A 22,189-nucleotide genomic window follows, 5' to 3' on the forward strand; every position below is an offset into this window, starting at 1 on the left:
AGCTGAGACCGGAACTGCGGTAGCCACTCTATCGAATCGGGCAGGAACGATGATGATGAGCGAGGATTTGCAGTAGCGCCACTTTGTGTGGCAGCAAGGAGGCGCCGTTCAAAAGAAAAATGTCGTTCAGCAAGGCGAACCATGCACCAGTCATAGTCGGTGCATGATGCTCTCGATTGAGTTGGCTCAACGAGTGTCCGAAAAATCAGACGAGAGGTTGCAAGGTGTCTGAACTTTCGGCATTTGTTATACATCATGGTCTATGGGGAGAATGGCGGTGCCGCGAATCAGATCGAATAATTGAGCATGTCTGAATTTTGGGAGTCCAAAAAATCAGTCGGCGACTGTATATAATACAGTCTACGCTTGTTACAACGGACCCGCGTACAACAGACTTTCGGATATGATGGGCCATATTTCAACCTTAGTTTGCTCTACATATTCTATTAATGCAACGAAGCTTCCTTTTAATGGACCGCGCTACAACGGACTATGAGCTACAGGAAATGAAATTAGCGGCAATTTTTGTCAACATCAGTCGTGTAAAACGGACTTTTGCCTTGTCTAAACGGGTTGACAACTTACTTGCAAGGGTCAACCGGCCATCGCAGCTCAATATCACGCGCACAAGGGAGGAAGGCAGGGCGGAAGCGTGCCATCTTTTTTTGCACGTGAGGCGGGAGCGGTGTTTCTACTTCGGCGGCTGCTGCTTACAGCGCAGCCGCCATATCTTGAAAGGGATCTGCGATGTGGACAAAGTGCGCCCAGTGCCAGTAGCTTCATAGTCGTCAAACCCACCACCCCAGCCGATGTGCTGCTACGACTGCTAGCATGGATGCGCAGCCTACATAAGTTGGCTGCAAAATTCCGTTTACTTGATCTCGGCGTTTCTGACGTGGCAACATTATTAAATTATGCTTTTATTATGTGAGTACGTACGGTATTATTCTCAAATATTATAACCAGAAAAATATTTTCAATCAGGAAATTGTAAGCTGTCGTGAATAGTTCCCAATCCCTCTCTTTGTTGCTCTATACATACTTACTTTCATAAACATTTTTTCTAAGCCTGAAAGAGACCCACAAAAGCACACGAAAGCACTTTTTCATGTTTTGCAGGCTTTTTTTCATGCTTGGGATAAAAACTTATGTAGCACGTGTTGAGCAATTTTCTTGAAAGATGAATAGGGAATTGTTCATGATGACCTACTATAGACATGATAGACAGCATGATTATACAATGATGATTGTAAAACGGCTCTAAAAAAAAAAAAAAAGAGGACAATAAAAAGGTAGATGTAACATGTTCCATGTACCCCTCCCCCTAGTAAATCTGCCATCTGCTCAAATGCATGCAACTGGCCATGACGCTTTCATGCCCGCAGTGTAAATCTAGAGTTAAAATCTTGTGAGGTTGCTCGGACCTCATAGCCTTTGTTCAAATTCATCTGATCATGATGGCTGCATCAGTATACTAATTGGCTGACCAAGATTGTGCCAGCTTAACCTGAGTGGCTGTACCTGTCGCATATTGCTAATGAAAAGTGGTCAATTTTAATGTAGGTGCTTGGTGGTACATTTCTGTTACATTTATTTTATAACCTATATGTAGACCTGAGGGGCAGACTGTTTTCACAGATGATTTATTCAATGATGCATTTCAAATTAGTTAGGTGTGGTGGAAGCATGCCGTTGGCAGGATGGTTATTTCAGTCCTTTGGTGTCTAGACATAGAAGCATGGGAGTACGGGCACATCATGGTTTCTGGGGCTTAAGTGGTGGTAGGCTTACATACGTTATCTGCCTATCGTGATGTATGGTAAAATTTGTGGAAGCCAGGAAGAAAGACGGGTGACTTTGGCGTGATGCATGTCTGGAGAGATTGGCCTACAGTTTGAGGTTCAACGAGCAAGAGGTGTACAAATAGCAGGAGAAAATTAATCTTAACTGTGCAGCTGTGCACGGATTCTTGTATGTTAATATTAAGGGTGTGTGAATACTCATATATCACTGAGTCGAGTTGAATAGTGAACGTACGAATAATTTGATTTTCGAATCGAATATCTACTGTTTGATTTTTCAAATATTCAGTATGTTCGATGAAATATCTGAAGTGGTCAGTGCCTAACATGCACGGCCTTTTCATGATGACTGGTCGCAGCCGATACAAGGTTCGTCGGTTGGCAGAACCAATCGGAATGATAATGTGGCACTGACCAGGAATGGTGACAAATTCATTAAAACTTCTTTCTGGGCGAGTTGGTGCATACTTGATTTGAAAATTGCTACAGTGCTAACACATGCATCCACGAAGTAACAAGGACGGGACACAGGTGCTGTGGTGACAAAAGCACTGCAAATTCAGAAGGCACGAATATCGGGCCAGTTAGCCTGCAGAAGGCACGCAGATTGTATCTGGTACATGTGTTTACAAACACATTCATGCAGTCGGAGCTTTCTGTCCGCACACAAGTTTAAGTACATAGAAGAATTTGGCGTGCATGCACGCGAACCTGAATGCCACTTCAACAATCATAGGTCAGGCCATTAAGCCTAATCGACGCTGCTTCATTGGACATTGGCCACTTAGGTTAGTTTGGTGCTGAATCGACACACATCTATTCGCAGCAGCCGCACAATATACTTGGAAAGCCGACAAACTGCCCCGTCAACGTCAACAAGTGTATGGGATAGCATTGACATTGTTTACGGCCACCATCTTTGCGACATACTGTATGACAGCCTCTTGTTCCCAATGTTGTTTGTAGACGCACATAGTTTTCTTCTCTAGCTCGAGCAACCCCCCATAAGACTAGTTTCAGATTTACACAGTGCGTGCGAAAGTGTCCTGTCACCATTGTGCTGACCGTCTGTGTGCAGTAGTGGATGGACACAGAGGAGGATGGGAAGGAGAAGGTGGGTGCCTCGCCTGAACATGCCGTGGCCCTCCCAATTTCAAAACCATTGAGAGGTGACAAATGACGGTGGCGCTGACAACAAAAAAACCCCTGCTCTTACTATCAGTGTGACCGCAGATCGACCTGCACAACGCCAACAATGGCTATGCATGAAGCAGTGATCGTTTCATGTGAAGCAGCTAGCCCACGCTTTCATCTGTTGCGAAGGATGACCTTCATGATCTGACTGTTAGAACAGGGATGATGAAGAAGGAGATGAAGGGCTCTCATGCTTCGGACAACGCACACCAGCAGCTACCCACAAAGTTCGGCTACAGTTTATTTATGCTAAACCCCTTTTTCTGTGCATCGGGAGCCTTGATTTCCTACACTGACTACACGGAATCCACCTGCCCGCAAAACAGAGGTCCACTATTAAACAGAAAATCTCATAGAATGTTCAGTACAACTTAACCTCAGCACTTTTCAACTTCTGAGGGTAAAAAGCACTTGATTCTATTGATAAAATCAAAACTATTTTCCAGACCTTTATATAGAATTTAGCTGTAATCAGTGCAAGCATACTAAATTGGTGTTCCCTTTATTAAGAGTAGACCACACTGTACTTTTTGATTCCCACGTACCAAAATTCTCGGTCGCTTGCAACATCCTTGTTTAGAAATGCTAGTAGACTCCTGAACATGTTCAGCACAGTGTCTTCTTGTACAGAATTTGTAAGCATTAAACTATGGGATAAATTTTTCAATATTTGATATTGATTCAATATTCTGCTTTATTTTTTTCAAATTCAAATTTATATTCAACTCAAAACTTATTATTCGGTATTCGCACACCCTTAATTCATGTGATTAGGTTGGTAAGAATCCTAAAGAGTGCATGCTTACTTCAGTTTAGGCCTGATGTGGGAACAGTTAGAAGTTTGATAGAGGGGGACAGTAGTTGGATATTATGGTGATGGCACCAGAAAATGTAATTAGCCTCATTTCTTATGTTGCCTACATGTGTGGGCAAAGAGACATCAAGGGACAAATTAATTATGAAGCACTTGTAGGGGCTAATGGAGGAGGTCCTGAAGCAACAGATTCAGTGTCCACGCACTCTTGGTTTTTGTATCACTGAATGCCTATCTGTAATAAGCCTACTACTGAAACTTTCTGGGGATATCGAAGAAAACCCAGGACCGAAGGATAGCATGCTTGAACAGCTCATGCTGTCTCAAAAAGGACTACTTGAGAAAGTGACTGAAATTAGAGATAAGCAGGCAACATCAGAGGCTTTCCTCTCGCAGGTTGACAGCAGACTTCAAGCTATTGAAAAAGAGCTTGAATCCTTAGACAATGTTCATAAGCATCTTTCGGTGCTTGATTGTGCTGTAAGTAAAGTTGATTGTGAGATGGGCAAGTTGGCTAAAAGAATTGATGATATAAAAAACCGCTCAAGGCGAAATAACCTTATAATTAGGAGTATAGCAGAAGAAGACAAAGAAACAGACGAAGATCTCATGCGCAAAGTAAACTATGACATTTTTGAGCAAATACTGAAAGTGAAGTTGAACTCGATTGACCGTATCCACAGGCTTGGTAAGAAGATAGACGGAAGAAACAGGCCGGTTATTTTGCGCTTCGTTGATTTCAGGGAAAAAAAGAAGGTACTAAACAATTGTTCGAAGCTTAAGGGAACACATTTCAACATCCAGGAGGATTTTTCTATGGGAGTTAATAACGCGCGCAAAGGCCTGTGGAACTCGGCACTTGAGGAAAAAAAGAGGGGTGCTAAAGTTCAGCTCATCTTTGATAAGATAAAAATTAATAACACCGTATACGCTTGGGATGACGTAAATAATAAACGGTACGCGTGCTCGGATCCTTCAATGAGCAGGGATGCGTGACTTCAACCAAACGACCTTGCATGTTTAAAGATCATAAATCTTAACGCCCGCAGCCTACTGAACAAATTAGATGTGTTAGAAAGTATTCTATTCAAGCATGAGGCAGATATTTTTTATTTATTTATTTATTTACTTACATACCTACAGTGCCCAATGTTGGGCATTAGAGTAGGGGGAAGGAATATACAAATGATGAAAATACAGATGATTGATGTTACAAAAGGATACATCTAATACACAATAAAACAAAATATTGACATTTGAAAACACAGTACTTAACACAACATTACACCTAAGGTTATTATGAAATACAATATAAATACACTTTAGTACATAATACAATGCAATGGTATTATTTATAATTATAATAAAGTAACGGAAAAAAAAGAACAGCGAGTAAGGCAAAAAGCCGCGGACAGAAAAGGTTAATCTCCTATTCTGTCCGAAGCGAAACACATTTTAGAACTAAAGATATAAATGTTTCGACAACAAAGTTTCGAACACAGTTGGCGTTACTGTAACAATTTCGAGCGGCAGTTTATTCCAATCATGTACTGTTTTTGGAAAGAAGGAATGCTTATATAGGTTGATACGGCATTTGTACTCTTGTACCTTGAGCGGATGATCTGTTCTAGGTGATATGTAGCTTGGATTCTTTATGTATGTGTCCCTGCACAAACCAGTCTTGCCTGTGTAAATATTGAAGAAAAGTTTAAGTCGCAAATATTTCCGTCGGTTCTCGAGAAGTGGCCATCCCAAGTTAACACGTATTTGTGATGAGCTCTGAGTGAAATCATAGTTGGCAGTAACGAACCGGGCGGCGCGTTTTTGTATTCGTTCCAGTTGGTTAATGGCTGTGTTTGTCTCTGGGTCCCAGGCAGAGCTGCCGTACTCTAAAATCGGACGAACGTTTGTTAAATAAAGCGTTTCCTTTACCTTATGGGGGGCTCTCCAGAAATTACATTTTAGAAAATTTAACATACGACTAGCCTTAGACGCCACGCTCTCTATATGGTCATTCCAAGAAAGATTATTTTTAAAGACAACGCCTAAGTACTTGTAACTACTTACCTCGATCAATGGTTCAGTGTTTAGAAAGTAATTTTTAACAAGTGGCACCCTCTTATTAGTGAAGTGAATGACATTGCACTTGGCAGAGTTTAATTTCATGCTCCAGCTGTCGCACCACGTGGACACTGTTAGAAGGTCATTTTGTAAGATACTTGAATCGGCAGGGGACGTAATGGCGCGATATACGCGACAATCATCAGCATACAGGCGTATGTGACTGGAAAGATGCGTTCCTATGTCATTTATGAATATTAGAAATAACAGTGGGCCCAAGACGGACCCCTGTGGAACGCCCGATAAGACTTCAGTCTCTGATGAGGTCAGTCCTTCAAGGACAACACGCTGCTTTCTACCAGTAAGATACGCCTCAAGCCATTTCATCAGTGATGCTGGAATTTTGATGGCAGACAGTTTTGTGAGTAGAAGGTTATGTGCAACAGAATCAAAAGCTTTCTGAAAATCGAGAAATACGCAGTCAACCTGGTGTCCGTTATTTATTGATGATGCGATATCATGGCTGAATTCGATTAGCTGAGTGTCACATGAGAATCCCCGGCAAAACCCATGTTGCGTGGGGCAAAAGAATCCGTTACTCTGTAAGTGACTCATTAGGTTGGTATAAATTATATGCTCTAGTAGCTTACATGAGACGCTAATGAGTGAAATAGGTCTGTAATTTTTTGTCTTTGTCTTGTCGCTGCCTTTAAATACAGGTACTACGTTACCACTTTTCCAATCTTTAGGCAGGGACCCCTCTTCGATGGATGCCTGAAAAAGAATTACTAGAAATGGGGCGACGGATGCAGCACAGTTCTTTAAGACATAGTTTGGAATGTGATCAGGACCAGATGCGGAGCTAACTTTAACGTTCTTGAGCAGTAAAGCAACTCCCTGTTCTGTTATTTCTATGTTTTCCATTTGTTCGAAGTCGGTAGGAATTGGTAAGTCTTTCACATTAGCAGCAGTGCCGGAAAATATTGATTGGAAGTAGTGATTAAAGTGCTCAGTTTTGCTGGTTACGTCATCACCATAATTTACGTCATCTATGGTATCAGGCACAGCTACTTTGTTGTTCCTTTTACTTTTGACATACTTCCAGAGATCTTTCGGATTAGATTTTATTTTGTCACCTAATGTGCGCAGGTATGTAGCCTCAGCGTTCCTCATTTCTTTGTTGATAGTCTTGCTTAGGTCTTTCATCTTAAGATACGTGTCGGAATCCAGGCATGTGCAATATTTGCGATATAATCGGTGCATTCTGTTAATAATTGATCGAAGGTTGTGGTTCATCCATGGCTTATCAGATTGCCGTCGAGAAGATACGATGCGTGATGGCACGTAAATTTGAACTAATGACAATAGCTTAGCTTTAAACAAACACCAGGCAGAATTAACGTCGATGTTCGAGGTGTGTCGCCGAAATTCAGCTAGAAAGCCGTCAAGTTCCAGAGATAGGGATGAGTAATCTGCTTTATTATAAAAGAACACTTTCCGTGGCGGTGGGCTTTTTCTGCGCATAGCAGTACACGTTAGTTTTGCAGTAACGACTTCATGGTCGCTTACACCAGGAATTACGGTGACGCTGGACACAAGATCTCGATCGTTACAGAGGAACAGATCAATTATGCTTTCATTAGCTGATCCTAACCTTGTTGAGCGCTCAACAAATTGGAACAGAGAGTTGGCTTTTATCAGCTCGCAAAATGCTGTGGAAATAAGAGACGAGGAATTGTTTTGCGGTTGAAAGTTTTCCCATTTAATATGGGGAAAGTTAAAGTCGCCACCAAGAATAATATATGTCGTGTTTAACGAGAGCATGATGTCATTCATTTGAAGCAAAGGCTCCGGTGACCTGCAGTTTGGGGGCCTGTAGTACGATCCGATTACTACAGAATGGCCGTTTGCGAGCATCACCCTACACCAGACCGTTTCACAAAGGCAGCTTTCTACGTTGATGGAGTGCTGCTGAGGCTGCTGTGGATCAAAACAAAGATGCCACCACCGTGGCAGTTGCGGTCTTTTCTGTAAACAGTGTAGTCTGACGGAAATAGTTCGCTGTTGTAGACTGAACTATCTAGCCATGACTCTGTGCCAATGACTACATGTGGTTTTGTCGATTCCAAAAGAGATTCAAACTCATGTTTTTTGTTTTTTAGACTTCGACAATTCACGACAATGAAATTCAGGTTATGAGCAGTCTTCCGAGATGTAGCGAACTGTGATGGCTATCCGTCTAACTCGATTACATTATCAGAACCAGCATTATACTTGTAGGTCTTTTTACCTATTTTAAGCTTATTGAAGATAAGTTTGAAATCACTGCCACGTGATTTAGCAAACTGAAGCAACTTCTTGCGCTCAAAACAAACCTTCTTAGAGTAGTCTTCACTAATGCCAAATCCTGTTCCCTTTAGTCTCGAGGCGGCCTCAAGGACACATTGTCTTTCTTTAAATTATATAAATTTTACTATTAATGGTCTTTTCTTGTGCTCAGAGTACCGCCCTATTCTATGTGTTCTCTCAATAGATTGTAGTTCAAGTGACACATTTAATTTTTCTGTACAGAAGGACGTAATTTTTTCTTCTGATTCAGCCCATGTCTCCTTCGCGGTGTCGGGAAGGCCGAAAAAAATCAAGTTATTCCGGCGAGACCTATTTTCTAGGTCGTCTTGGCTATCGCGCATTGAGGCAAGTGCAGAAGTGGCCGATTCAACACGAGATGAAATCCTTTCTATCGTGGCATGCAGTGATGTGACTCTTGATGCGGTTTCCTCAGCGAGTTGAACTTTGACACTCAAATCGTTTATCTTTTGTTCCATAGCTTGCTGATTAGCTCGAAGGCAGCGGATCTCATCTAGTATGTCGGACTGCCCTTGCATCATCAATGGAATTTTCATAATAGCTTGAAACATTTGCTGTTATTGTTCTGTAGAAAGGGGTCCTGGATTTTGTTCTACATCTCCAGAGAGCAGTAAGTGAATCTTAGACAGACAACCAGGGCTAAAAATGCAACTTAACCCAAAATAACACAGTTTGCTTGCAGCGAATAGTAAGCATGCAATGGGATCTGACGCCGATTTTTTAAATGGCTTGCCATTCACAAAACGGTAGGAGTAACTAACCTGCATGAAAAGTAGGCGTAAATTTCTGGTAGCCATGTCGGCGCCAGATCCCAGAGTGGTGTGGCGAGGCAGCTGCTTACCGTATTTATTCGCGTATAACCCGCACCAAAATGTGAAAAAACGCGTTTAAAAAGTGGGGGTGCGGGTTTCCTTGGGAGGGGGGGGGGGTCGGCTTCACCGCAATGTGCGGCGGCCTCCCCGTGTAGTCCGCCATCCCCATCGTCATCGACGCTTGTCAAGCCGATGAAGGGCCAACGAAAGGCCAGCATTGTTGAGCCTCGCGTTAGGCGCTGTTTAGTGTACTTACCCCAGTTTGCACTGTTTGCCTGCTTTGTTTTGGCATCATGAGTGCGACTCGACGGCAGTGTTTCACAGCGAAAGAGAAGCTAAAGATTATAGCCGCTGCCGAAGAAATCGGCAACAGAGCTGCTGCAAGACAGCATGACGTCGACGAGTCGTGCATTCGCGACTGGAGGAAGAAAAAAAGAGAGTCTCGAAGCAACGAACCGGAACAGGCGAGCGTTTCGGGGTCCGAAGACTGGCGCGTACCCCCACCTCGAGACGCAGCTTGCGAAGTTCATTGAGGAGCAGAGAAGTCGTGGCCACGCTGTTTCGACTGAGATGGCGCAAATGGAAGCCCTGAAGTTGGCCCGGGAATTGAACATTCCACGTGAGTTTCGTGCAAGCCGTGGATGGCTTCAGCGCTTCATGCGAAGACATGGATTTTCTATGCGGCGGCGAACAACCATGTGCCAGCGGCTTCCTGAAGCCTACGAGGAAATGTTGTTGAACTTTCAACGATATGTGATCGCACTTCGGAAGGAGCACAGCTATTTGCTGTCTCAGGTGGGAAATGCTGATCAAACACCTGTGTACTTTGAGATGCCGATGGACACGACCATGGAAAAAAAGGGCTCCAAATCAGTCGGCGTGCTGACCGGCGGAAATGCCAAGCTGCGCTGCACAGTCATGCTATGCGCTTTGGCTGACGGCACGAAACTGCGCCCGTATGTGATTTTCAAACGCAAGACGCTACCTAGCATTCCACTGCCCCCAGGAATCGTTGTGCGTGCGGAAGAAAATTCGTGGATGAACAGTGGCCTAGTCGGTGACTGGCTTCGAGTAATCTGGGAGCGAAGACCAGGTGCCTTGCTGGCACGCCGGTCGATGCTCGTACTAGATTCCTTCAGAGGCCACTGCACTGATGCGGTGAAGGCTCGCCTTGCCGAGACCAGCACCGACCTCGTCATAATACCTGGCGGCATGACGTCCATGCTACAGCCACTCGACGTGTGCCTGAACAAGCCGTTCAAGGCACACGTGAAGCGGCTGTATGCCCAGTGGATGGCCGACGGCATGTACGCCCTCACACCGACGGGACGCGTGCGAAGGCCTGATATTCCATTGCTGTGCCAGTGGATCGTGGATGCGTGGAAAGCGATACCGGCCGATTTGGTGCGCAAAAGCTTTAAAAAATGTGCGATCAGTAATAGTCTGGATGGTTCCGAGGACGACTACGTCTTTGAGAGTGGCGATGAAGCCTCGGATGGCAGTAGTGAGAGCGGCGACGATTAAGAATCGGATAAGCAGTGACTTGGTGGCGGTCGTTTGAATAAATGTTCTGAAAACGAAATGATCACTGAGTGTGAGTTGCATCTTTCTAGCGCTCATTTTTTTTTTTTTTCAGGTAAACGTGCGGGTTATACGCGAGTTCTTTTTTTTTTTTTTCCGCCGAGTTCAAAGTTAGGGGTGCGGGTTATACGCAGGGGCGGGTTATACGCGGGTAAATACGGTATGTAGTTTTCTGTCCGAGGCTAACCCCTGTTGCCAGCAGACGAGTTGATCAACCACAGGTGTCGCTGTAGCGTCCAGTGTTCTTTGTGGATCCGTGAAGCGAAGAGTTGGGCAGGTGCCGTCAAAGTCGAAAGGTGTCGTGTTCAGTGCTACGCGCCGAACTGGAAAGCGAAGGGCCGTACAGCTGTCGGTCAATCCGGCGCTCTCGGCGCTTAGGGGACACGTAAAGTTGGCGAACACGTAAGCAGCGTACGTCATCTGCATGAAAAGTAGGCGTAAATTTCTGGTAGCCATGTCGGCACCAGATCCCAGAGTGGTGTGGCGAGGCAGCTGCTTATGTAGTTTTCTGTCCGAGGCTAACCCCTGTTGCCAGCAGATGAGTTGATCAACCACAGGTGTCGCTGTAGCGTCCAGTGTTCTTTGTGGATCCGTGAAGCGAAGAGTTGGGCAGGTGCCGTCAAAGTCGAAAGGTGTCGTGTTCAGTGCTCCGCGTCGAACCGGAAAGCGAAGGGCCGTACAGCTGTCGGTCAATCCGGCGCTCTCGGCGCTTAGGGGACACGTCAAGTTGGCGAACACGTAAGCAGCATACGTCATCTGCATGAAAAGTAGGCGTAAATTTCTGGTAGCCATGTCGGCGCCAGATCCCCCATTGTTGGCATTACGGAAACATGGCTCCGCAATGACATTTCTGAAGCTGAGGTTACTCCCTGCGGTTACACTCTTTTGAGAAAGGACCGATGCAGTAGAGGAGGGGGGCGTAGGATTACTTGTAAAAAAATTCCATTACATACACAGTATTGCCGGATTTCAGAAATATCGAAGCTCTATGGATTAAACTAAAACTTTCAAACCGTTCATTTTGCATAGGCGTATTTTACAGACCTCCTGGCTCAACCGACAGCGTAATGGGAAACCTTAGAGCATTTATGGAAGCAAGTTTTTGCCACACAGATAATATATTGTGTCACTGAGTGTTTTGTTTCCGAGGCAATCGACAATGCTGAACCACCTATACGCAACGTCGACATTAGTCCAACGCTTCCTGAAGAGAACAAACAACCCCTATGCGAGCTGTTGCTCGAGTTCCACTCTTGCTTTGCACGGTCGTCGAAGATACGTCAAACGACGATTACGAAACACCGTATCATCACCTATGACGACGTGCCCCCCATACGGCAACAGCCTTATCGTGTTTCTCCGACAGAACGACATGCGATTCAAACGCAGGTGAAGCAAATGCTTCAAGACGGCGTAATACAGCCTTCATGCAGTCCCTGGTCATCGCCAGTCGTTCTCGTTAAAAAGAAAGATGGCACGCTTCGGTTTTGTGTGGACTACCGGAAGCTAAACAACGTCACAAAGAAAGACGTGTACCCGTTGCCTCGTGTCGACGATTCTCTGGATAGATTGAGGCGCGCGAAGTATTTCTCCTCTATCAATCTGAAAAGTGGCTACTGGCAAATTGAAGTAGATGAGCGGGACCGCGAGAAAACTGCGTTTGCGACTCCGGACGGCCTTTACGAATTTAGAGTACTCCCTTTCGGCCTCTGTTCCGCGCCAGCCACATTCCAGCGAATGATGGATACCGTTTTCGCTGACCTCAAATGGAAAAGCTGCCTCGTCTATCTCGATGATGTCGTTATCTTTTCGGAGACTTTTGACGAGCACCTTCGACGCCTTCGGAATGTACTCGAAGCCATTCGATTGGCTGACCTTACACTCAAGCCAGAGAAATGCCATTTCGGTTACGAGGAACTGAAGTTCCTTGGTCACGTCGTGAGCGCGGCAGGTGTTCGGCCCAATCCCGAGAAGACTGATGCCGTAGCTGCTTTTCCCACTCCAACCGACAAGAAAAGTGTCCGACGGTTTTTGGGGTTGTGTGCCTATTATCGACGTTTCATTGAAAATTTTTCGAAGATTGCAGAGCCGCTATTTCGCCTTACACGTGACGACGTGCCATTCCTCTGGACTGATGAACAACAGACTGCCTTTGCGGAGCTCCAACATCGATTGTCTTCTCCTCCTGTGCTCGGTCATTTTGATGAGGATGCTGACACAGAAGTACGCACTGACGCCAGCAATATCGGTCTCGGAGCTATCCTGGTGCAACGACAAGACGGGACTGAACAAGTTATCGCCTACGCGAGCCGCACTCTGTCACGCGCAGAGCCCAATTATTCCACCACAGAGAAGGAGTGCCTCGCGGTTATTTGGGCTACAACAAAGTTTAGGCCGTATGTCTACGGGTGGCCATTTAAAGTTGTGACCGACCATCACGCTTTGTGTTGGTTGACCAACCTCCGAGACCCTTCTGGACGATTGGCACGTTGGAGTCTGCGACTCCAGGAATTTAACATCACCATCGTGTACAAGTCAGGCAGGAAACATGAAGATGCTGACACGTTATCACGGGCACCTGTTAAATCTCAGAATCCTGACGAGGAAGACGACAGCGCCTTTCTGGGAGCCCTCAGCGGGCCAGATCTGCTCGCTCACCAGCGATCGGACGCTGAGTTAAGACCCCTCATCGATCACTTAGAAGGCGGAATCGCGTCCATTCCTCGCCCACTTTCGCGACGGTTGTCGTCATTTTGCCTACGAGGGGGCATCTTATACAAAAGAAACACAGGTGCCGGCGACAAACCACATCTGCTAGTAGTACCTCAAGCCCTTCGCGACGACATCCTATTAGCTTGCCACGACGAGCCGACATCTGGTCACTTGGGCTACTCAAGGACTCTGGACAGGGTACGGCCACTATACTACTGGCCTAGACTGACTGCTTGCGTCAAACGCTACGTGAAAGGATGCCGTGAATGCCAGCGCCGCAAGTCACCACCCTTCAAGCCTGCAGGCCTTCTACAACCCATCGACCCTCCGCGTACGCCGTTTGATCAAGTTGTAATGGACCTTCTTGGACCATTTCCCTTGTCTTCCTCCGGCAATAAGTGGATCATTGTCGCGACTGACTACTTGACGCGTTACGCTGAGACGAAAGCACTACCACGCGGGACAGCATCTGAAGTTGCCCAGTTTTTTATGCATCACATTGTGCTTCGGCATGGCGCACCGTCATTCATCATCACTGACCGAGGGACCGCATTTACGGCAAAGCTTCTGGACGACATCTTCAAGATGAGTTACACGAGTCATCGAAAAGCCACTGCATACCACCCTCAGACTAACGGCTTGACAGAAAGACTAAACAAAACACTGGCAGACATGATCGCTATGTACGTGGATGTGCAGCACAAAACGTGGGACGAAATCCTACCGTACGTAACGTTTGCGTACAACACTGCCACGCAGGAAACTACACGCTTCCCGCCTTTCCGCCTCGTTTATGGTCGAGATGTCCAAACTATGCTAGACACCATGATTCCATATGAAGATACCGACCAGCTCGACCAGTTAGCTCCTGACGTCGAGGAGTACATTCAGCGCGCCGAGGAAGCGCGTCAACTGGCCCGCGTGCGCATAAGACAGCAGCAGTGTACCGATGCAATAAGGTACAATCTCCACCGCCGACAAGTGACCTATGAGCCTGGTGACCAAGTTTGAGTTTGCACACCCATTAGACGGCGAGGCCTCAGCGAGAAACTCCTCAGCAAGTACCCCGCACCTCCACCAGTTTGTCACGCGCTAAGGCAAAATAAGTAGCAGTATCAGCAGCCAGACACGAAAATGTCAGACACAAGAAGGACGGTTCTCCAGCTGGCCCAAGATCCTCGACTTCGTCGTCTTCAATCACCGTTTTTGCTGGGCACGCAACGCTGGCTCAAAACACCAGGTGGCATTATGCTTGATTGGCGACTTTAATTTACCTGGAATCAATTGGGTAATAATGGATCCAGGCTCATCTGAACCTCGATCGTGTGAAGAACTGCTTAATTTGACCTTCTGTTTTAATTTATCCCAGATTGTCTCGGAAAATACTAGGGTGTGTGCGAATACTTCCTCAATCCTAGATCTTGTATTTCTTTCTGAGCCGTTACATACCTATCTTTCTGGCTGCTCGGTTGAGGATGGAATGTCTGACCACAAAATGGTTATCACATGCTTTAGGCTTGATGCAAGGATCTCAGCAGACTGCATGCGAAAGTTGATCCCGAATTTTAAAGATGCTAATGATGTATGTATATCAGATCACCTTGCCTTATCATTTGAAGACTTCATTACTATGCACCGTTCTGGTGAGAGCGTTGACGAACTCTGGGATCATTTTTCCAACATGGTTCAACATTGCATAAAGTGCTATGTTCCGAACTGTCTTTAAGACCACTAGAAAAAGAAATCCATGGATAACCAGAGACATTATTAATGCAAAAAGAAGATTAAAGCGAAGGCGTCAGGTGCTTGGACAGCCTGGTAGCCCACATTCCATTAATGTTATCAAGAATATGAGCCAGGAATCTAAGCAACTTATTAAAGATTCAAAACTAACTTCTTCAACACTACCTTGGTATCATTCCTCAAAAATGCTCCTAGTAAATTCTGGAGATATGTATACCCCTCGCCTCCCACTGACTCTAAGGATAATACTTTAGACACAGCTCAGTCTCTTAACAGTTTTATTTTTCTACCGTTTAAACTAAAGACGATTGCTCCACACCTAATTTTGATGAAGTTCCCAATCAACCCCCTATGAATGACATTGAAATAAATGAACAGGGTGTATTAAATCTCATACTGAATATAGATAGCAAAAAGAGCCAAGGACCCAATAACATTCCTAACGAGTTTTTGTATAGATATGCAGTGTGGACCGCTAAATACCTTACAGTTATCTATCAGTCCTCAATTTCTACTGGCTGCTTCCCATATGCTTGGAAGTGGGCGAAAATTGTTCCGATTCATAAAAGTGGTAATAAATTAGATGTTAATAACTATAGACCTATTTCATTAATTAGTACATGTGCCAAAATACTAGAACATATTGTCTCCAAACAATTATCCATACAACTCGCTGATTTAAATATCCTAAATCCCTACCAACATGGTTTCCGTAAGCAGCACTTCGACAGTTGGTTGAATTAACACATGATCTCGCAAGTGCCTTGAAGGAACTCAAACAAGTAGACATAATATTCCTTGACTTTGCCAAAGCTTTTGATAAAGTTTCCCACCCTAAACTGCTCCTAAAGATTGGTAAAATTTTCAAAAATCCGATGATCACTAAATGGTTTTTATCCTATCTCTCCAACAGAGAACAGTATGTTGTGCTTGAAAACTGTCGCTCTGATTCCTCAGGGGTACTATCCGGTGTACCCCAAGGCAGCATTTTGGGTCCGCTCCTTTTTTAAATTTTCATTAATGATATGCCTAATAATATTGCAGTATCCATTCGGCTGTTTGCAGACTATTGTGTCTTGTATAATAAGGTAGAAAAACCCGATGACCAGACTCTTCTTGAATTAAACTTGCAAAAAATTAAAACCTGGTGTGACACATGGCAAATGGTATTAAACACAAATAAAACTGTTGTCATGACGGTTACGAGAAAAAAGAAACCTCTGTTTTATACATACTCCATTGAGAACACTTCCTTAACATGGGTTTCCGCTCATAAATATCTTGGTGTTACTAATGTGTCTGACTTAAGATGGAGTGTTCATATCGATGACATGTGTACCAAGTCACGCAATGCACTATGGTCCTTAAGAAGACGCATTCACAGCGCAACTCCTGAAATAAATATTCTGGCATACAAAACGTTAATTAGACCAATCTTGGAGTGCGCCAAAATAATATGGGGCCCTTACACGGTAATGAATATATCTAAACTTAATGAAATTCAATGCCTCGCTTTAAGGTTTCTTTACAATAAGTATCGGCGGCATGACTCCCCCTCAGAACTTAACAAAATTGCCAATCTACCCTCTCTAGAATCAAGAACTTCCCTCGAAAGACTAAAATTTCTCTTTCTTGTTATTCATGATCACCTTAGCATAACTAGAAACAGGGTGTCTACCAACCGGGAAAACCGGGAATTCTCAGGGATTTTGAGTAGTCTGGAAAAAGTCAGGGAATACTCAGGGAATTTGGGCCTCTATCAGGGAAAACTAGCGGCAATTTTATTGAAAGGGTCGAAAGTTGCGGTAATGCTGGCTCGAGTAGCGGACAGGAATCGTAATGAATCATCTTTGACGCCCTGTCGTCGGCTGGAGGAGTTACCAGTGTACAGTCAACGACCGACTTTCCGGATTCCCAATAATTTGGACGGCTTCGCAAAACCGCCACGTATCCCATAGAGTCAACGTATCAGAACGGGTGACATTTCCTACGCAAGAACCCTTCGCCGTCCGATTTTCCGGACGTTTTGCCGTGACCGCAGGTCCGAAACGGCAATAATCAAAGGCACCACCGCTGCCATTTTGATTACTTCGCCACCTCGAACCGGCACTCTCGCACGCAGATCCGCTGTCAGCCGTTGCCGCCACTGCGGCAACGCTAGGCCTAGCTGCTTCGACGTTCGCTATGAAGCTTCTTGCCGTTGGATGCAGAGTTTTTTATTTAAAGAATTATCTGCTGTCAGCAGTGGCATGGACTACGCCATTGTGGTCCTCGCGATTGGCTTAGAAACTTCGAAAACACGGTGCGTTGCATAATGCCGGTTCTTGAAAGTCAGCTTCGCCTCTGTACAGAAATGTTACTTGGTGAAGCATATGCTAAAGTATAGCAGTGAAGCATAACAAGCGTGGGAAGGGGCTATTGCCACGGAACACAGTATGTATTCCTTAATTATACACGCGTGCACCCGGTATTTCCCGTCACAGTACGAGCACCGATATGCCTAATATGTGTACCGACTGGCCTTCAGAGCGTTTTCGAACGTGCCTGTGGCAGTTTGAGCCCCTAAAGGCACTAAATGACACGCATTTATTTTTTTTCCAACTGGCCGATTTTTCGGACGTTTTCGCGGCCCTTAGGGAGTTCGAAAAATCGGCCGTAGACTGTGCAACTGACCAAGATGCTTCAAATGGTCTTTGGGGCGAATGAGTGGCGGAAGAAAAACAACAACAGAAATGACCTACGCATTGAGGAATAAACGGGAAAGGAAGCTTGCTGCTGCCGTTTTGAAGGAGCTTGAGCTCAATAAATAAAGTTTTGGCTAATGCCGAGATGCAAGTGTCCGTCATCCAAACCAAAATAAACTCTTTAAAGCAGTGAAACACAACACTCGGGAGTCGTGCGTGGGCTGAGAGTATGTCAGGACAGTTGAGGTTGACTTACGAGCTGTTGAGAGAGAATCTGAATTGTGACAGAGTTCGGGCCTCATACCACTGAGCTTGCTATCAGGTGATAGAAATAGCTCATATTCGAAAATATTTGCTTCTATATCCATCTCCTTTTTTTTCGTATTTGAGAATGTCCGACTCCATTTGCAATTTTTTTAAGACACTTTATTTGCTCTGCATTTTACTAACCCCTGCCTTCTATTCTCTTTTTGAATAACACAAACACTACTCCTTAGTATTCAAATTGGATTAAGGCGCTTCTTTATTTTTTTCATGTGCTTGCTAGAGAGTGACAGCATCAGGTGATGTGGTTTCAGCCCGTCTTGACATAAAACATAGTTCTGCATCACTCAAGGAAACTTGCAATGGCACTCAGGAAAAACCTGGAAAACTCGGGGAATTTGGAAATGTCAACTTGGTAGACACCCTGAGAAACGATTACTTGATCATCCAACCAGACACCTATTTTAGGCATAGACACAGTATGTACATTCCCCCTCCCTCTGTCTTTATTGATGCTTTTAAATTTAGTTTTTTCCCTAGGGCTAACAGTGAATGGAACGGGCTACCAGACGTTATAGTGGAACTACCATCAATAGGTGAATTTCAGGAAAAAGTCAAGTCTGTATATTTTACATAATTTGTCCCCTGTGACCTTTATTTGTTCATCAGTACACCTCTATAGTGCGTCTTCCAGAAAGTGTTCGTTCGTTAGAATATTTGCTCAACTATGAAACAGTATTAGAAGCGCAATGTTCCGATCGTACCGGATATTGCTTTAGGGGGGGGGGGGGGGGGCTAGGGTCTGGACACTCTTTGTATGTCTTTCTATGCATCACCTTTGTATGCCACTTTGAGTGCATTTGTGTACAACACACTTTCTTGATCTTGTATACATTGTATACCTAGTTTTCATCTGAAAGAATATTCTTGTACCTAGAAAATCAACATTGATGTATGATGCTCCACTACCTGCCAAGGAATGTAACACTTTGTATGTTCTTTCTGTACTTCTTCCACTCCTGTAATGACCCAATGTGGCTTGACAGTATTAATAAATAAATAAATATATAAATAAATAAATTATATATCTGTAAGTAGGATTTGGCTGCTTACAATAAAAATTTGTTATCTCATTGCACAAAAAGAAACAAAAGCATGCTGAGACTTGTGTGTAGGGGGATTCGTTGGTACTTTCACTTCTTAAATGTGCCTTTCAGAAGGAAAAATGGTAGTGCGAAACGAACAGGGTAGAGACAAGTACTCAGAACTGACACTTACACCCAATGTAAAAGAAGTATGGCTTAGTACATTTTCTTTGGTGAGTTAGTTCATAACTGAAAAAGAAAAACGGTAGAAGGAAACAAATAGGAATGAGACAAGTACATAGTGCTGGCACTTGCACCCAATGTAGAAGAAATATGGCTTAGTATGGAATCTTTTTTGGGGGGCAGGCAAGTTCATTCATAACTGAGAAGGAACAATGGTAATGCAAAACGAACAAGGGCGAGACGAATACAGAGAACTGGTGCTTATGCCCAGTGTAGGAGAAATATGGCTTAGTAGAACATTTGAGTGGGTGAGTCTGTTTATAAATGCAAAGGAAAAACAGTAGCAGGAAACAAACGGGGATCAGATGAGTACACAGAACTGATGCTTACACCCAATGTAAAAGAAATATGGCTTAGTATAGAATGTTCTTTTTTTGGGGTGAGTTCGTTGATAAATGAGAAGGAAAAATGATAACACAAAATGAACAAGGATAAGACGAATACACAGAACTGGTGCCTATGCCCAATGTAGGAGAAACATGGCTTAGTAGAACATTTTAGTGGGTGAGTTGGTTTATAAATGCAAATGAAAAACGGTTGCAGGAAACAAACAGGGATGAGATAAGTACACAGAACTGCCACTTACACCCAATGTAAAAGACGTATGGCTTACTATAGGACATTCTCTTTTTTTTTGGGGGGGGGGGGGATGAGTTCATTCATTACTGAGAAGGAAAAATTTTAACACAAAACGAACATGGATGAGACGAATACATAGAACTGGTGCTTATGCCCAATGTAGGAGAAATGTGACTTGGTAGACCATTTGTGTGGGCGAATTGGTTCATAACTGAGAAGGAAAACAGAAGTGTGGAACAAACAAGGATGAGACGACTGCACAGAACTGGTGCTTATGCCCAATGTAGGATAAATATGACTTAGTAGACCATTTGTGTGGGCGAGTTGGTTCATAACTGAGAAGGAACAATGGTAACACAGAACAAACAAAGGCAAGACGAATACAGAGAACTGGTGCTTATGCCCAATGTAGGAGAAATATGGCTTAGTAGAACATTTTCGTGGGTGAGTTGGTTCATAAATGAGAAGGAAAAATGGTAGCAGGAAACAAACAGGGATGAGATAAGTACACAGAACTGCCACTTACACCCAATGTAAAAGACGTATGGCTTACTATAGGACATTCTCTTTTTTTTTGGGGGGGGGGGGGGGATGAGTTCATTCATTACTGAGAAGGAAAAATTTTAACACAAAACGAACATGGATGAGACGAATACATAGAACTGGTGCTTATGCCCAATGTAGGAGAAATGTGACTTGGTAGACCATTTGTGTGGGCGAATTGGTTCATAACTGAGAAGGAAAACAGAAGTGTGGAACAAACAAGGATGAGACGACTGCACAGAACTGGTGCTTATGCCCAATGTAGGATAAATATGACTTAGTAGACCATTTGTGTGGGCGAGTTGGTTCATAACTGAGAAGGAACAATGGTAACACAGAACAAACAAAGGCAAGACGAATACAGAGAACTGGTGCTTATGCCCAATGTAGGAGAAATATGGCTTAGTAGAACATTTTCGTGGGTGAGTTGGTTCATAAATGAGAAGGAAAAATGGTAGCAGGAAACAAACAGGGATGAGACGAATACACAGAACTGGTGCTTACATCCGCTGTAGGAGAAATATGACTTAGTAGACCATTTTCTTGGGCGAGTTGGTTAATAACTGACAAGGAAATAATAGTTGCACAGAATAAACTAAGATGGGATGAATACAAAGAACTGGTGCTTACATCCGCCGTAGGAGAAATATGACTTAGTAGACCATTTTCTTGGGCGAGTTGGTTAATAACTGACAAGGAAATAATAGTTGCACAGAATAAACTAAGATGGGATGAATACAAAGAACTGGTGCTTACATCCACTGTAGGAGAAATATGACTTAGTAGACCATTTTCTTGGGCGAGTTGGTTAATAACTGACAAGGAAATAATGGTTGCACAGAATAAACTCGGATGGGATGAATACAAAGAACTGGTGCTTACACCCAATGTAGGTGAAATATGACATAGTAGAACATTTATTTTGGCGAGTTGGTTCATAACTGAGAAGGAAAAACGGTCATATTTCTCCTACATTGGTTGTAAGCGTCGGCTAGTGGAATGCATAATGTGGTTTTAGTTGCCAAGCATGCACAACGTCAGTCGGTAGTGGAGAAGCCCAAGAGGCAGGGCCCAGTGTCGCAATCTCATAATTGACGTCATCGAGGTGACTCTATACATTGTACGACCTGGTGTAACAGGAGAGAAGCTTCTCTTATAGACCCACACAGTGACATGGCGACCAGAGGAGAGCTAGAAAGCTCAGTGTGAAGTCCGTGCCTCTGTGCTGGCTGTCTTATTGAGCATTCTGGGATAATTGCAATGCAGAGAGTTGTTCGTGGGAAAATTGACAAGCTGCATAGGGTCTAGGAATGACATCCCTGGCGTATTCCTTAAAAAAGTGGGCAGCTGAAGGAAGTAGAGTCTTTAAAGCCAATTCAACATGCTGCCCAAAGAGCAACTAAGTTGGCAAATATCCAGTGGTGTCATTCTGGGATTGATTGCACGAAATGTTGACAAACAGTTGTGCCGCATGACTGGCCACATGAGGCACTTTGCACATATTCGCAGGTTCTTTCACGTTTGGAAAATCACTTTTACGTAGAACGTATTGAGCAATGGAAAGCTTAAATAAGTTTAATTATGTAATTAAGCAGAATACAAAAAATAATCTGAACGTCTCCAAGCGACGGCAAACAACATTACCTTGGTTCTGTGCAGCTATGTGGCATTTGCATATATTTAAATCTTGGTGCATGATAGTTGG

The 22,189-nt window shown here is 44.1% G+C and overlaps 1 protein-coding gene across 3 annotated transcripts in view; it reads left to right on the forward strand.

The window, feature by feature from the left end:
- The window catches only part of LOC142586048 (intermembrane lipid transfer protein VPS13A-like), a 935,034-nt gene that overhangs the window by 377,897 nt on the left and 534,948 nt on the right, over nt 1-22,189 (forward strand). The gene's annotated exons all lie outside the window — the stretch shown is intronic.

This window comes from Dermacentor variabilis, chromosome 6, assembly GCF_050947875.1.
Source record: "Dermacentor variabilis isolate Ectoservices chromosome 6, ASM5094787v1, whole genome shotgun sequence".
NCBI lineage: Eukaryota > Metazoa > Arthropoda > Arachnida > Ixodida > Ixodidae > Dermacentor > Dermacentor variabilis.